This window comes from Poeciliopsis prolifica, unplaced genomic scaffold (assembly GCF_027474105.1).
Source record: "Poeciliopsis prolifica strain line A6 unplaced genomic scaffold, Auburn_PproV2 SCAFFOLD022, whole genome shotgun sequence".
Lineage (NCBI taxonomy): Eukaryota > Metazoa > Chordata > Actinopteri > Cyprinodontiformes > Poeciliidae > Poeciliopsis > Poeciliopsis prolifica.
The window spans coordinates 8,030,548-8,048,646 of NW_026562397.1; the positions used below are offsets into that span (position 1 = coordinate 8,030,548).

Here is an 18,099-nt window from a genome sequence, read left to right on the forward strand (position 1 = left end):
ACACAATATTGAAAAGTTGCATGTGAAAACAATCTGTTTCATCCATCCATCCATTTTCTAACTCCCTCGTCCCTAGTGGGGTCAGGACGGGTGGGCAAGAGGCAGAGTAAACCCTGGACAGGTCACCAGTCTGTCGCAGGCAGTCTGTTTCATCTGACAGCAAAAAAAAAGAACTAATGCCAAGAGCATTTATGTAGGTCAAAAGATTATGTGGTCAGCCTGTTGAGCTCTAAAAGACTGGAGTAATTTATTTCCCTCAATTTACGTTGGACACCTGACAAATTGTGACTCACAATTACACAGACACACAAAAAAAAGAATAAAAATGCTTAGCTTGAAAAATATTTTAGCTTTTGTCTTTACAAATTTTGCTGGACAATAAATTATCCCAGAAATTATTGTAATAAATGATCAAGACCATTTTCAAGTAATATAACGGTAATACCATAATGATGCAAGAACACAATCTCAATAAACTTTGAAATCTAATAAACAGTTAACACTTGGAACTGATAGACATTTTAGATATCTGCAATAAGCAAACAAAACAATAGAAACAGCAAATAAAATGAATTACGAAGTCTCTGTAAATAAAATTTTCCTTCAAAAAAGGGCCAGTTGAGCCCAATGCACCACACTGAAGATCAGTTTTGGTAGGAAAGAGAGCATGAGAAAAGAGAAAAATGACAAATCATGCAAATGGAAATTATTGAGCTTGTTTTAATGTATCATGTAATTAATTGATTTATTGCTTATTGTGACAGGCCCACTTGTCCAAAAACATTTAACAAGAAGTGCTTTATGAATGTGCTGTCTTTTTGAATAAATGTCCAATAATTGATTTTTCAATAGTACTTTTATTGAGCCAAAAGGTCACGTTTGTTGTTTCACCATTGAATCCACAGTTAACTTCAGTGTTGGATGTTTAAATTGAAAATATACAGTGGTATCTAATAGTCATTATTATAGCTGGATGATGCTGGGAAATCACATGATGGTGATATTATTGTTAAACATTGCAGTGGTGAAATCAGCTGGGATAAATACCCATTTTCTTCACTTGTCTGTTTCTCTCTGTGACCTTTAGCAACAATCAGCTTCCTGCTGCAGAGAGACTCCAACGAGCACCTACTGCATTCAAAACTAGGGCTGTGTGATATTAGGCGAAAAAAATGCATCAAATATTGATGAGTGTTGCGTTAACGGTACAAGTTATAAATGATCAGATAATTATTAAAAAGTGTTGATGTCTGTCTGCTTTAGGATTCATGACCTCTGATAATGGGCAATCTGTCAAGCATCTTGGGATTGGAAATCAATATTTCAATAAAATCCAAGGTTTAATTGGAAAAGCAACTTCTGGTCAGCATATGCTGTTTTGGAAATGAAGTGACTTGGTTGTAGTTTCTCAATGACGTGACCAAGTTTATTTTCTGACACAAAATCTTAAAAACTAGTGTCATCAAATAGATTGCAGCCAAATAGAATTTGAATTCACGTTACTGAAAGTATTGACGAACATAATTGTAGCCCAGGCATTCTTCACAATGTGCTTATTGTGTTCTGTGATACATATATATTGCCCTGCCTTGTTTATATCTAGTTGTACAATGAAATGGCTGAATGAAAATGATCACAACTTAACTGAATTATCTAAACATTAGAAGTAATGTTTATGTAGTAGTACTTGTAGAGAAATTTATTGTCCTTAAGGGGCAATTGGGTTATAAATCATATCAACTGATACTACATTTACACTGTTGACACTGAAAAAAATGACCCAATTGCTCCTATTGTCTCTGCTTCAGTTAAACACTATCACATAGCAGTCACACTCATTTACTTCAAATTTCTCCATTCTGCTTCTCTTCATGTTCAGTTGTTCTAAATGGAACATCTCCAGCTTTGTAATTCTTGTATGATACACATTCTTCAACCTGGTGTGATACATTATCTGAGCTAATATGGACTATTTTCATAACTTCGACCTGATGTCACGGGTATGGTATAGCGCCTCCAGCAGTTATCTTGTAGTCGTCGCCACTGGGTGCCAGACAACAGTTGCTTATGATCTGGGATCAGTCTGAACATCTCATATTTTCTGCTACTTAGTTTGGTGTTTCATTGCAAGCAGCTGCAGGAACAAAGAACACTGTCTTCAAAGGGAGCTGGATGTGGGCCACCTGAGTGATTTTGCCTGTAAACATTGGTTTGAATCACCATGTTGTATCTTCACACGAATGATTCAGTTGTTGATCTGTTTCCTCTTTTTCTTTGTTCTTGAAAAATTCATTTTGGAGAACTTACTTGCAGGCTTTTTTTGTGTGTGTGTGTGATCATCTTTTTAGAAAAACAGAAATCTTACCACCGGTGCCCCTTGTAACAATTTCACTAATGCGTCAAAAGCTGTGCTTTTGGCACCTGTGAGTTTTTGATTCCCAGCTGCGACATGTTGGCAGCGCTTCTGCTGTTTGTAATATCATCCCTTGCCAGGCTTCCAGTTAATCCTTTTACACATCCTTTCGTTAAATAAAGGTTAATATAAAAGAAAGTGTGCGCTTCCAGAATGCTTGGGAACAAACACATGCACTCACACACGCCATCCATCATGATCATGGATGTGTCCTGATAGGTCAGAGTGGGAGGACAAACCGTTAGAGCATGGATACCATCTGCTCCGTGTCAAGGTCCACGCTTGCGCCCCAGTGTGTTTGCATAAGTGTATGTTTTAAGGAGACAGGCATGTAAAATTGTCTTAAAATTCCTTTTTTTCCCCTCAAGTGTAATTGAATAACCTGAACATTACGGGCTACTTGGACTCGGCTCACGTCGAGCTGCATTTTAAACTATTCTTCCCAATTCTTCCTCATAAATTAACAGGTTAGAGCCGCATTGACAGTTACTCCACAAGCTATCACACCTGTCATTACAGCTTCCTCCTAGCTGGGCTGAAATGCTGTTAGGACATTAACTGACTCTGGTCAGCAGGTGTTTCTGCTTGATTACAGTTGTAATGCTTTTATCGGAAAATGTGAAATTAGGTGAAGTTATCATCGACCCAGTGGTTCAGACCAGGCAACTCCTATTTATGTTTGGTCAAAAATTCTGCTGTACAGAAAAAAAAGCCACTATGACATATTTTGGATCCAAATACAAAATTGTCTAAAACTGAACAAAGTATTGGCAATTTATTAAATCCTTTCTTAGAGCATTAACATTTACCTGTTGGTAATTTTTTTTTGTCTTTTCAAAATGCTTGAATTTTTTCATATTTGCCTTATTGCAATCACACATTTTATTGGGACTTTTTGTGGTAGACCAATGCAAAGTAATGGACGACTGTAGAAAAACATTGACTGACAGAGTGTTTAGGAGTATGGCCATCAGCTTTATGTATACAGGTTCATCCTTTGCAAAATAGCTCAGTCGGATTGGATGAAGATTGTAGGCACAGAATTTTGTTTGGATCTTGGCTGGGCCATTCTAACACATCAGCATGCTTTCTTCTATACGTCGTCACTCTGACTGCATGATTGGGATTGTTGTCCAAGTGGAACATTTTTCATAACTTTGCTTACTCTTAAAAAAATTTGACAGCTTTATCCCTAACCTGCCCAATGTATTTCTTGGTCTTTATGCTGCCTGTTCACTAGTGATCTCCAAGGATGTTTTCACACATGATAGTCCAGTGGATTTGGTTAGACTGGGGACCAAAATTGCAACATTTGTTACATATTTAGCTGGTGTGGTTCACTTTCACACTGCGTCAAACAAACCAAACCCCCTCCCTCTTGGTACTGCACCAAGGACCACTGGAGGAAACGACATGAAAACCTCTGAAGGAGACATTGATTGCAACTTCCTTCTTTGTGACGCGCAAACAAAAATGGAGGCATCAGATTTTAGCAGTTGTAGGATTTCTCTTTTGCCTTTGGTAAATGACCATGACCCATTTCTGCTGCTACTGTTAGACTGATGTGTTTAGTTTGGTTTTATTTACTTTCTGCTTTTGGAGCCGTGTCCAGTCTGTTTGCATCCGCATATGAACCATAACAGAGGTCACTTCAAACAAATAGATACCAAAGTTTTTAGGTTGACCAGCGTTCACTGTTTTGATCTACATCAAAGTTCGATTGCTTGTTCATACATTCCCAAGCAACTTTCTAGGCAAGCAAACTAGAGTTTGATTAAAGTCCCCTAACAGACCTGAGAGGCCTTCACAGACAATACTGGGGTTAAATTACATGTAGATTGAAACTTTCTAATAGCTTGGTGACTTTATTTAATTTTACTTCTATTTAGGGGTATCAGAATAAAGAGGGATGTTTTTTATTAAAGTTTTTCCAAACCCTTGGGTCATTTTCTTCCCTCTTTAAAAAATATGTGGCAAACTGTATTGGTTTAGAACATAAAATCCCAATAAAGTGCTAAGTTTGTATTATTAAAGAGACACAATATGAAAAGGGCATTTAAAAACTTTTCCAAGTTACTGCATGAATCAGTAGCATAGCAGAACTGAATAAGGACCTCAGGCATATGCAAATCACAATATATTACTTTTGTCTAAACAGCATTTGTCTGTCTAACCAGGCAGTTTGAGGGTACCAGTTCGAATCATGTGGGCGAAAGCAAGCATCCGTACAGGGAGTGCAGAAAACTACATTTTATTTGGTATTTATGTAAGGCAGTGCATGTTTATGTAACACTGTGGTGCATTGGAGATGTGCATAAAACGTTTCTTTGCAGGGAATCAAAATCTTTCCTGGCAGGTATGGACTTCCCAGTTCTGGCTAATCTGGCTACAAAGCACCCTGGTGAAGTTTTCTTTTGTTAAAGCTGTGGCCGCTGTGTTGTGGTGAGTATTTGAAATGTGGTTGAACCAGCTCCTTCATGTGCAGTTAACTCAGTTTTATAGAAATGTGTCATGCTCATGTGTTAGTCAGAGTGCAGGTGTACAAGATGAAATTATATAATTGGTGTTACAGTCCCTTCTCTCTCACTCTGTCTGATGAGTTTTCTTCCCTTGAGGATCTTATCCATAAGTCAGTTTTAATGATGGTGTCAAGAGGTCAGATTTACAGAAACCGGTAGACACACAATGCTCTCTGAAATGAAGCTCTGCTTTATGGGCTTTGTTGAGGTATAAAACATTTGATAGGCAGGCAGTTGGTCAGTTGAGCCTGTCTTGTTTTTTCGGACCACTCAGTTTCTCCCAAGGTGTTTTTTTTACGATCACAGTCTTACTCTTATGGGAACAGTGAAATTTCTGACTTACAGTCCTGCATGTAGCCACCCAAAAAAGTATTGTATTTGGCTGGTTTGACAGAGCCTCTCTATCTCAGCACAGGCTAAGAACCAGCCTCCATCTTTCTTTCTCTCTGCTCCTCTGTGCTGCTAGATATGTTTGACCGGAGTAAATATAGCCTGTTGGTTTTAGCTAGAGGATAAACACAGATGTTGAGGACGCTTTGCCTTGCCACAGGTTGGCCAGTTTCCTACCAGCGGTCAGTGCTGGTAGGAACACATCGAAAAGCCTCATCGTCCATCCGCACACCCTTTAACAGTGTTACTGGAGTTAACACTAAGCTTTTAACAAGATTAGTCACACACTTGACTACAAAGTAATGCCCTGACAACATGGTGTACGTAAACTGATTTCACCAGGCCTGCAGTGGCATCTGTTTAGGTGTTTTTTTTTTGCTGATATCAACCAAAGAAAGCACTTGTTGCTTCCTGAATGCTTCAAAAAACTAACTGCTGGTTGATGCATTTATAAGCCAAAAATGATGGTAGTTCTTAATACTCATGCTCCAAATAAACAGAAGATTTACATCAGCTTTTGACCGACTGACCTCCAATCACACATAACCCAGGGAAAATTGACCAACATCTATACTCTATTTGCTTTTTGCCTTCTGTTTTCTTTTCACCAGTATCTTTATAGTGGGCATTGTTGTCTCCAAAGTAAGGATGCAAAACTGTTGGCTTCAAGACGTCTAATTGTTCTCATGTCCTTTCATTCCTTTTCTGTTGCTAAAGAATGCATCTGCGTGTTGTTCTCTGGAGAAAGTTTGCGCCAGGACAACCGTATCCCAAGTGGAACATTTTGTTTTCTTGAAGGATTTCACACTCAAAGTTACAGATCTTCTCAATTTAGTGTCTTCGTATGTGGTGGCGATGTAAAGTAGCCATTTGCTTCTTTCAAACATGCAGCTTTTTGGCTAAAACCAATGGGGTGGTTTCTTCAATACTTCAACTACTATATTTTGTAAAAAAAATAAATAAATAAATAAAAAAAATCACAATTTTCTCTAAATGTATGATTTTTAATTTTTTAATGCTTTTTTTCCCCCTCTTTGTTTCTGCTCTGGTGACTCGTTCCTGATTTTGCTTTGGTGCAACACATATAATTACTCTAGTATTCTTAGATGTTGTTTTGGCCCCTTTTTAATTCTACTCTCTTCCATATGTGCCTCTCTATAAAACGCTGTTATGTTATTGTGTAGAACAACTGGTTAGGATACTTGAAATGATTAAAGTCTTTAGTTTTGCTACGCCAGTGAACAAACTTTTTAAAATGTTCAGATGTGCATCCCTTGCTTATAGCTCTTAGAAATGCAGCTGCCACCTTTCTGTGTTATGTTTCTGTTCAAACAGCCTTGTTTTGGGTCTTGGAGGATTTGTCTGGTGTGTCAAGAGGAAGTGTGTGTTGTTACACCTGCTTCATAGTCGTCCCCAATTGAGAGTTTACTCATGGGAATAACAGGTGTTGTGTTTCCACAAAGAGCTCTATCATACACTAACATGGGAGAAATGCTCTGCAAACAGGAAATCCTTCCTGGCAGGATAAAGAAGCAGCTGATTCTGTTTCCATCTGTTTATTATGGACTGAGAGAATTAAATTAACCCACTTTCACACATTTACGCCTGAGCTTGACCATCACGGATGCTTCTCGAGTTCACCTGTCGGGCTTGCTGCTATTTTCCGCTCTCGTACCGCTCACCAGATGCAAGTAAGACCCTAAAGAATCTGACTGATTTGAACGCACAGGAGGCATAACCTCTCAGTGTATATATACACTTTGGGACTTTAAAAATTGTTCAAATGTATGCATGTTCAGAATGGTGCAGAAGACTCTTGTCCGTTTCAAGTGATGTAATGGTAATGACAAAATGATGCAAAAATTGACAAAGATCAATAAACTTTAAATTTGACTGAACTTTTAACATGAAACTGGAGGACATTCGAAATATCTAAAATTAACAAAACAACAAATAAAATGAATTATGAAGGCTCTGTAAACAAAATTGTCCTTTAAAAAAAAGGGGGGCTAATTGAGACCAAACTGAAGAATATAGTCATCCAGTTTTGTCAGAAAAAGAGAGAAAAGAGAATATGATATATTATGAAAATGGAAATTATTGAGCTCATTTGAATTGATGACATGATTAACTGATTTATTGCGTATTGTGACAGGCCTAATTACAAACAGGCGTGGGCTAGTTACTGGTATGAAGGTATATCTAACGGCTTTTAAAATGATGGCTTTTAGAACAAGTTAAGCTTTGCTTTATACATTTCAAAGGTTTAGGGAACTGACCCGCTGACCTGCCCTTTCCTGACTGATACTAACTTTTGGTTTCCTTTCTTACCTGACGGTTCCAATCTTGGCAGACACTCTTGTTTCTTTTTTGAAGTATTTTAAACTAAAATGGAATAAATATGATATAGGTTTTTAATAGAGGCGATATTTTTAAAAGACTGAATGATTATCCCTCTTACTTCTAATTTTAGCTGCTGTTTGTTTTGTTTGTGCATAAAATTTAACTCAATAACATTAAAATTGTAATAATAACTATCTTTTTTACAACAGTAAAAAGATAGTTTTTTTACTTGTATTTATTTTTTTGATAAATGCAGTTATGTCAATTTTTATTTAATTTGGGCAGGGTATACCATGTTAGCAGTTATGTTTACTGGAAATTATAGTACTATGACAATCATATTTGTCAGACAAAACCGTACTGAGCCATTTACTCAAAAAAAGTAAGTGCCTCTCAGCTAGAAATAAACGTGATTGAACATTAAACTTGTTCTAAATGAGTTGTCAAAACAAGTAGCGAGTGGGAAAGTTTAAAAGCCCATCATCTCAGGGGAAAATTACTAAATAAACATAACACTGTAATTATTCAGCCCACTTAACACACTCTTAAAACGGCAAGGTTTCGGTTAGTGTAGCTCACGCGTTTATCTGTGTTTCTAATTGACCAAGTTTGCTGGCATTTTTCATCGCTTCCCTCACTGCCTACCGGAGAGGTCAAGCTGTCAGACAGGAAGCAAGCGCGTTCCTTAGTATGCGTGTGTGTCGGACATGAGTGTTGATGTGAGTCGGTCATTAAGCATCAGGGAAGGAAGCAGCCTTCCACCGCTGTCCACATCTGTCACGAAGACAAATGACCAACTTACCGGAGATGAGTAATCTCCCTCTTTTCAAGATCAGAAAAATGCCAGAGAGTTAGTCTTCAGCACACAGCTGAGACCCTGAAGGTTTTCTTTGTCCATGCATTGTTGAAATACTTGCTGAGCTCATTGTAGTTTCCGGTGAGCATGTTGAAAGTAAAAGGGCGTAACACCAGCGGAAAACTTGTGGATGGATTTACATGTTTTCACTTTCTTCTCCAACGACAGGATCCTTTGCTCTTACGAACATGTTCATCTCTCTAAACATTATTTACGTGTTTCAGCCTCCTCTAGCATATTAAAAGTAAATATCTTCTTAATTTTGATGCATGTGTGCTTGGGCCAACATGCATTCCTGCAAGCATACTGGATGTTCATGCATGTAAGGTCTCCCTTGAGTGCTTCCCTCTGTCTTAAAATGTCAAGTTATTAGTGCTTACTGTAGGCGCATTGTTTTAATGCTAATTGAGTGTAGCATGTGGTCATTCCACAAATACCTCCTCCCCAGATTATTATGGTACTGTATCAAAATATGTGTTGTTCTTTTTTCCTTCCCGTGCTCATTTCCAAATCAGATTTGGAGGGAGGCTATTTCGCGGGTTATTTCCAGACGAGTTCATTTGATCTGGCCTGCTCAGAGATGGTCTGGAATGCTAATTAGTTTATGATGCTGGTGAGACAGAGCGGGGGAGATACAAGGTTAGTTCTGAGAGCAACATAAGGGGATTTCTCACAAAGAACAAATGCTGAACTGTTTGTTTTTAAGTGTGTTATTTTATTTTATATGTGTATGACTGTCTGATCTCAGCTGAACTAATGATTGATTGGTGTGTATTGTTGTAAATTTGCTTTCAGAAAACAAATGAAGTTATTGACTTTTGTTACAATGCCTACCAGCATGTACACCAATCAGCTGTCTTATGCTGCATTGTTCAAGTTTTGAAAGTGAGTCAACAGCGATCTACTAGAACTGCAACTGTTATTATTTCAGCAATTGATCATTGCGATGATTAATCAGATAAAAATTGTGCACATTCCTCTGATTATTTTCATTTAACAACTTAAGCCTTTTTCAATATAATATTTAAACATTTTTCAACTGAAATTTATATTTGCTTAAATTAACAAAATATCATTATTTTAGACATTAATCTCTTAACAGTGGTGGTTATAAAGATATAGAGGATGTGGAAGTAAATGTTGTTTTCATCAAACTGAATGGTCAGACCTTTTATGGTTTTAAGCTCTTTTGCTGACCCCAAGCAGCCTGAAAATTATTTGCCTTAATGTGCTGTTTTATGATATGTATCTGTTGTATTAGTAGTACAGTAATTGTTACAGATAGCAGCGTGTTTATTGCAGTTTAACTCAATAAAAAATAAACACTTCTCATCTATCAATGACAGATTTAGTGAGAGATCGGTAAAAGAGCGCCCTGAGCTAAATTAACACAACTCCAACCAGCACTAACAACAACATAAGAATTTTACAGATCATAACTAAATTGTCAAATCAAACAATGACTTTACGTCACAACTGCTTTGGCTTAAAAGAAAAAAACTATTACGTCTAGAGTTGGCTCAATAATATATTGCAGGTTATTTATGGCTACAATAATTTTGTCCAGGAGATGTATTCATTTATTTCAGTTTCTATTTGTCATTTAGAAAGAAATGCATGTGGAGCATAGCTTTCACATGCTGAGATTTGTTGGAAAGTTGATCTTCAGGCCAGCTGTCTAAAAGTGCATTAATAATGACTGTTTTACTTAAACATCAAGCGATGCAAGGTGTTAAAAACCTTGAAGAGGTCAGTAGTGGCTGCGCAGTTCATAGTGAGTGCTAAATGCTCCTGTGTCTCAGGGGCCTATGTCTACAGCATCAGTTGTTGCCGTTACCAAATTGCTGAAGCAGCAGATTTTTTTCCCAATAAACTGTTTGTGCGTTTTTTTCCCCCCCATATGTTTTCTGTCTAACGTTAATGCAGCGTGGCTTGTTAACCGTTTGTAGGCGGCGGCCAAGGAGCAGAGGAGGGCAGAAGGAAGCGACAGAGGTTTGGGTGTTTCTTCACAGACCTTAGAGGCTGTTATCATCGTGGGAGACGGATGGGCTGATAACTCACAGGGAGTGAAGCGGCCTAATGAGACGAGGGAGAGAAGCGCAGACACAGGGAAGGGCTGAAAGCGAGGTTTGTTGGAAGAAGAAAGCCTGCTCATGTTCTCCCATTTCCTCCAGCACCTCCTTCAATTCATCCTGCCATTTTCTCCCTCCTCCCTAGCCTCCCTGATTGACCTCTGCAGCTGAGCTCTGATTAAAAGAGCTCTCGTTCACTGTGTTAGGCGAGGCTTCACGTGTGAAATAGTAATGATGACCAGAACAAAAACAACAACAAAAAAAAGCAAATTTAGATGTGATGCATCAATCACCCCCTGAGAGAGAGCCTTGGAGATGGAGGGAGGTTGTGAGTCTGTGGAGGAAATCAACGTGGTTGACTCTGGAGAGGAAGTGTGTGGATGATCTCTTCTTGCTTTAATGAACGGGATTCAGAGAAGAAGCACAATAACACAGGAGAGGATGGAGATTGGGAATATTTAGTCCTTGTGGGTCAGCTACCTGGTGACTGAATGTGTTTGTAAGATCACTTATCAATCATCGCTGAAAATCACTTGACCCACTTTGCTGTCAGCGCCCTCAACACCTCTCGTCCTCCCTGTTCCAGACATGCACTCTGCTTCTCTCAACTGAAAACATCTCTATGCACACATGGCTGCATCTATTAAAACACATCCTGCTCATAACTACTTTCTCCTTTAATACATCATGATATTTTGACTTGGGGCTAGACAGTAAATCAGTAACAATATATGCAGTGACACCCATGTGATCAATATCAGTAGATAATAGTGTGATTGATATATGTCTAACAGAGTATTAGATATATTGAATATTCACTAGACTCCAATCTGGAATTGCACAGCATTCTGGGAGATACAGGCAAAGGCTTTAGCCGTTCAACTTCTCACGGCCAGCTAAGCTAGGTGAGTGGCATCAACGAATTCACTGGCTCATCTGTTACCGAGCAACAACCTGTTGAGTAACTTGTGCAGCGACAATTTAAGGTTTCACCACTGTGCCTCATAACTGTTTAAAAATAAAAATAAAAAACAGCGTGGAGTGAAAATTGGATAAAAGAGGAAAAGTCACGCCATCAGTTTGGCATTATTTCAAATATTTCAAATAAAAAAAACTAATTGATAATTATCAATATTGACTGATAAGAAACTTATATATTGTGATTATGTTTTTCGGCCATCTCCACCACACCTATTAAGATTTTTTTTTCTTCACTGTCGTTTAAAATTAAGATGACAAAAAATTATGTCTGTATAGTTTTAGAATCAGCAACTTTGTCATGAGAAGAAATTACACAAATTTTCCTGCATGACTAAATTCCTTTAAACACTCCCCATCTCCTCCCTTTACCTTTTGTCCAACTTTTCTGCTCTAAATATTAAGCTATTAGTCAAATCTTTTCATTACAGGCCACATAGCTGCCTGACTGGAAAACAAATGGGCCTCTGTGAATACATGTGCAGCACTGTGTGAATGCAGGACCACACCCTGGAATCACACTTCTGCTTAAACCAAACACTCGGAGAAAGAGAAATGAATGATGGAGACCTGAAATTTTGTCTTATTTGTACTTTGCTCTTTTCTGATTACTTCAGACCACAAGGTAAAGAGTTGGGGCCATGGGCGCCACACTCTCCCTCCGTGTTGCTGTGGCTCTTTCAGCTGGAGCTCGATTTTAAAGACGTGGTGAGAATGCCTTTCTGTTGGTGTTCCATTTGCTGGATCACACAGATCGTTCACTCAGCTGTTTTCACTGGCCAGATTCCACTTCAAAGATGCCGCTTTCCGTCCAGATGCCTGAGATAGCTTTGAGGGGCGAAAACCTCTGTCGGCATGTATGACTTCCCCTGGCCTCGTTTGTTTGATCATGAGTTGCTTTGGCAGGAGACCTGCACCCATTAGTGACAGTTACAGATGCCTTGCTAATATTTTGTGCACCTTGAACTTTTGTCACAGAACTACAAACTTCAATATATTGTAATGGGAGTTCAACTTGGTAGACCAATGCAACTTGGCAAGTTGATGTGGTCCATCTTAAGTCCAACTTAAGAACAAGACCTTTGTTGTTGTTGCTTTTGCCACCACGAGGTGATAAATATATAGAAACCTGATTGTCTTTGCTGGTGCAAAATAATATTAGGGTTACTGTGGAGAAAAACAAAATATATGTTAGAATTCTCAGAAAAGCGTGAAAAATTTTCAGCCTTTTTTCAACAGATAATGATGAATAGCGTCATAGTAATTTTATTTAGAAGCACATTCCCAAGCAAGGCCACAAATGGCAGTACTTTAGGGCTGGTTGCTTATCAACTCCCATAGAAAAAGAATGTTTTTCCAACGGTATCAATGACATCTGCAGTGACATCATTACTCTATGATGCCACAAAGAAATCTCTCTCTTGAATATAGCTCACAGAGAGCATTTTGTCAGACCTGTTCCACAGTTCGATTGCAGCAGATCACTCTACAAAGCACGTTCGAAAGTCATTGAAACAAGCGGCATATCGATTCTAGATATCGCACGCCTTTCAGAGCAAGAATATCGACATGAAGCAACAACAGCTTGCATCTGAACATGAAGCTTTACCATCTAAGCTTTCATGGGTCGACATAATGGACCTCGACGTCCAAGTCGACTACGACGCTGTCGTTTTCCCTTTCGAGGATGACAACGACAGCCCCGTTGAGCCGGAAGATGTACCAACAAAGATCCAGGGGGAATCAAGTCCTTCCGGCAACTTTGAGAGTTCAACATCTTCAGAAGTCCAGCAGGAAACAACTCAGTCTGCTGGCTTCGAGATCACCCCCTCAGTGGAAGTCGTGGACAAGACACGCCAACACGTCATCAATCTCACAAAGCAGGTGGATGAACTTAAAAAAGAGTTGCAGTGTAAGACCTTTGATCTCCATGAGGAACGAGACAGAAGGATTGCATATCAGGCTGAAGTAAAATCACAGCAGGAGGAGATTCAGAGACTGCAAAAATTGTTAGACAAAGAACGTCACCTGCAAGTCAAACGAGATCATGACAGAAACGTGCCAGGAGCTTCTTGCGCTTCCAAAGTTAAAGCCGATAAAGCCTTCTTCAACAGCTCGATTACTTCAAGAGGCAGGCTGAAAAATGCGCCTCCCACAATAAGGGTCTCATAGAAGTAATGGTTGAAGAATATCGAGTGAGACTGAAATATGAGGAGCAGCTCAAACGTCACACTGAGCAAGCTTCTAAATATATAAAACAGGAGGAAACAGTGAAGTCTTTGCAGGGTCAAGTTACAGACTTGAAGATAAAGTTAAATCTTGCTCTGGAAAATAGCCATCCTGAAGTCTCCACCCAACCAGAGGCCCCCCTGCAAACACAACGCTCCCAACAAACAGAGGAGTCCAAGGTAAGACAGACCTCCGATCCACCAGGGAGGTCCGAGGAGGAACAGACCTTGAATCAACCAGGGGTCTACATCCATAGCCTGGCTTGGCCTTTGCACCGACCAACACCCAGGTTGCAAAGAGAGGAGTCCACACAAAGCCAGACCTCCACACAAACATGGATGGCCGAAGAAACACAGACATCCATGCAACCAACCTCCACTGATTGCATGAAGGGCCTTCATGTTGGCATTGGCAAGAAGGGCAAACTATGCCCGGCTCGGCCGTTACGCCGACCCACACCCGGGTGGAACTAACCTGGGTCACTATCCAATACTAGTCTATTCCTAACCCTACCATTAACTAAAACTTAATTTGGATCTTACCTCTAAACATTACCCCTGACCCAAATCAATGAGTCCATCATATTAGGACCAGACTTTAGTCCTAATATGATGGAACTAATGCAGTGTTTCTCAATTCCCCTCTTCAGGCGGATGCCCTGCCCTGCATGCTCTGCATCTAAAACATGCAGACCAGGGGCCTGAGGACTGGAACTGGGAAACACTGACCTAATGTGACACTGGACATATAATGGTGCGTTCACACCAAATGCGTTTTGAGCGTCAGCCACGTCTGGTTTGCATTCAATGTCTATGTTGAGGCACGTCAAGGGCTGTTGCTGTTTCAACCGTCTAGCGAGCGTCTAGCGCGGCGCGATTCGAACCATTTGGAGCGTTCGACACATCTAGCGCATCCAGGACTCCACATAGACTTTGAATGTAAACCAGACTCGCTTGTCGCCCAAAACGTGTTTGGTGTGAACGGACCAGTAGAATGTTCAGTTCCACTGGTAACAATGACATCACTCTTTGATGCACCAAATGAATCTCTCTCCTGAGTGAAGCACACAGGCTGTTTTTACAGACCTGTTCCTGTTTCAGACTTTTAAGTTATGAATCTTCTACAGGAGCATTGTTAAAATTATTTGAAGGCAGAATCAGCCCAGTGCAGTTTCACATTCTCAGGTGTGAGAGACTCACCTGGTATAAAGTTAATTTTTCGGCACTGAAATTACACCGAAGATAAATTACCGTAGTTTAATCAAAGGACGTCATGAATATGTGAGCATGTCGGTAAAGATTACTGCAGACGATAAGATAGGTTCATTCGTGTCTGAGGACTGACAGACCTTTACTAAGATCCTGTCTTCATTTAACCTAGCCAGTTGTACATTTGTGCAGCTTAAGGACACACAAACACTCTTCCACCATGAGCCACACCTTTCTCAGGTAATCCTATTTCAGGAAGGACAAACCCCTCTTTATAATTCTCTCTGAATAGACTCTGCTCACCTGTACTCACCACCTGCCTCTCCTTTGCAAGCATTTGCATGCTGACTTTTGTGCAATGTTAATCTCTTCCTTTTGTTTTTGTTGTTGTTGTTTGTTTATTTAAGTCCTGTGTCGGATGGAGGTAGAGGTGCACCAGTCGGTGGGAAGGACATAAGAATCGGACAGTATTAACTTGATTAACTTTGAACAAGGACTAAAAAGTCAAATATGATAAGCCTTTAATTCGATGTAAGAACTACAGCTGAAATGTACCAAAAATAAGAACTACAAGGGCTAGGTGAAATGTCCAATTTTTTTTCACACCTGATCCAATTTATGATTTGAATTCTTTTTTCCTTGCTTTCTTTCCTAAAGTAAAAATACAAACAGCAGAAAACATTTTCAGAATGTGGCTTTTATTTCAGTTATGCCATGTTAGTTACAAGACAGAATATCAGGGACAGGTTACAATAATTTTTCTTTAATTACCAGAACATAGACACAATGTTAGCAGAATGAAGATGCAGTTTTACCAGAAAGGTGTTTTAAAATGATGAGAAAAGTTATTTTGATGAAAAGAAAACTTTGTAAAATTAATTGATTTTTTGTGTTGGAGTTCTCATAGATACTACTTCATTCTCCAAACATTAAAACTTTCTTCTGCCAATATTGTGACATCATTCTTGTATTATTTCAACTTTGCCATACAACTTGTAATATTATGACTTCATTCTCATAATTAATAAAAGAAAAGTAATCTTATCTTGATTTGACCTTAAAATAAAGAGTTGCTGTAAGAAGCAGTTCATTAGTGAAAAGAAAAAAACTCCAGATTTCCCAAAAAATGAAAATTTGGTAAATTGATTAAATTTACTGAATCAAAACAGTATAGCTATGTAAGGTGTGTTATCCAGCATGTTTCCTCCTCGCCCCTGGTTCCGGATAGTCTTTACATATCGCCTAATAAACCGAGCGCACCAGCGGTTGTTTGCAAGCAATCCCACATTTTCACAGGGACCAAACTTTTTTTTTCTTTGCTCCGTACCAGAGTTCTGGTCATCTTTAACACTAACCCAAACAAAGCAGATTATTGTCAAAAACAAACTTTGATCCATTTACAGTCCGTGAAACTGCTCTGGTGTGCAAGCACATGTATTTATGTTTGGCGTCTCCCTGTCAGGTTCGTGTGTTTATGTCCGATCAAAATATGCTAGTAGGCCAGTAGATTTCCTTGGATGAAATCTAATCGTTGTAAACTGGAGTGCTCAAAGTGAACCTGATTCCTCCTCTGTACAAAAGCTGTTGATCTTAGACTCCTCTCTTTAGAAGGATCAGCCCTCTGGCAAGAGGGAGTAGCCATGATTTAGGATTCAATGCTTCAGCAACACAAAGACCGTAATGAGTGACTTTAAGAAAGCGGGAGGCTTTATGCTCTTTAGTCATTTTTGTAGCCAATTGAGAAAAAAAATGACACAAAGAGCCTGCTTTCATTTGCAACATGGTGTCTATGTACACATAAGCACATACCTGTGCAACTGATTGCCATTTATTGAACCCTCTCCCGTTTTTAGCTGGCATTCTTTGTACTCTCTTTCTCACAGTGTTAGTTTCTGCCTCTCTGTGTTTCAGCTGGGTCTCAATAGACCTACTGTAGTCTATTTGCAAAGTCCTGCAGGCAAACATCGTCTGCACTCCCTCTGCAGCGCGGAACTGTGCTAGCTTTGCCGAGCTGCACTACTACAGTTTCACCACAGACTCATGTTACCCCTGTGTCTGCCTGGTGACGTTGTGTGAGAAGCAGGGGTGTTTGTGTCTTCAGGCGTTTGGTAAGGAACCAATGTGGACAGTAGTTGCATTGTTTTCGTCTTTTTTATAGCATCCCGGAGGTGTTAACTCTTGTTCCATGCTATTAAATTTCAGGGCAAAAAGTTGAGAGGGTGGCAAGGTTCAGGGAGGGGCAGAACGCTAGACATGACAGAAGGTGTCAAGGAAGAACAGCAGGCTATGTAAAAGTAGGAATCAGCCCATCAGGCAGCGAAAACTCACCCATTGTCCTCCACATTACTAGTCCATGTTTCTGCCCAACAAAAGCGTCATATTGACACGATGGTCGTCTTTTTTTTTTTCTGTTTTAATCTGCAGCTCCCTCTACCTCAGCATCTTAAGTATTCTGCAGGACTTTGAATTGCTCCCCTCGGCGGTCGTTGGCAGACGGTGGGAGAAGGGGTAAGAAAAGGAGGGGGAGGCCGGAGCGATTATGAGACTTGGGGTGCGCTTTAACCCACTTAGCACACCATTGCAGGGTCTTCTGCCAAAACGGTAAGCTTAGTGCTTTAAATCCTCTTCCCAGAGAGGGCTGATAGTTTGCTTGCAGCTGCTCCTCGTCTTAATGCCTAGAAATGTTTTCCGCGTGAGCTTTTATTTTCCCCGAACAATTTATGATTATTTGCTTTTGCTGGAACTTTCTGTGGCCCCATGAGTGGGAGTATGCGAACAAGGATAAGTCCATCTTTCATTGAGTTTTTGAGGGAGCTTCTGGTCATAAACACGGCGGTGAAGTACGCCCTGCTGGGGTTTGAAGTCAGCTGACAGGCAGGCATGTTTATTTGCCCCCTCCAGACCAGCTTTAGCTGGGCCGGCCTCTGCCCCCAGGGGTCTGACTACAGTCTAGTTTGTGCTTTGGCTTGTTCATCCTCTCCCAGGCAGTGGCCTGCATAATGTGCTCAGCCCCCCCACCATCATTACCACCACACTACGCTAGACTCTCGTTCTTAATAAAATGGACTCATGAGACCACGTTCTTTAAATT

The 18,099-nt window shown here is 39.8% G+C and overlaps 1 protein-coding gene across 2 annotated transcripts in view; it reads left to right on the plus strand.

The window, feature by feature from the left end:
- sipa1l3 (signal-induced proliferation-associated 1 like 3) overlaps nt 1–18,099 on the plus strand; it is a 79,060-nt gene that overhangs the window by 1,336 nt on the left and 59,625 nt on the right. Inside the window, exon 1 of one of the 2 annotated variants that reach the window (XM_055045727.1) lies at nt 17,429–17,516. The exons of the other annotated variant lie outside the window; for it this stretch is intronic. The gene's annotated coding sequence lies outside the window, so the exon portion shown is untranslated. Of the gene's footprint in view, nt 1–17,428; nt 17,517–18,099 lie in introns of those variants that run through there. 2 annotated transcript variants of the gene reach the window in all.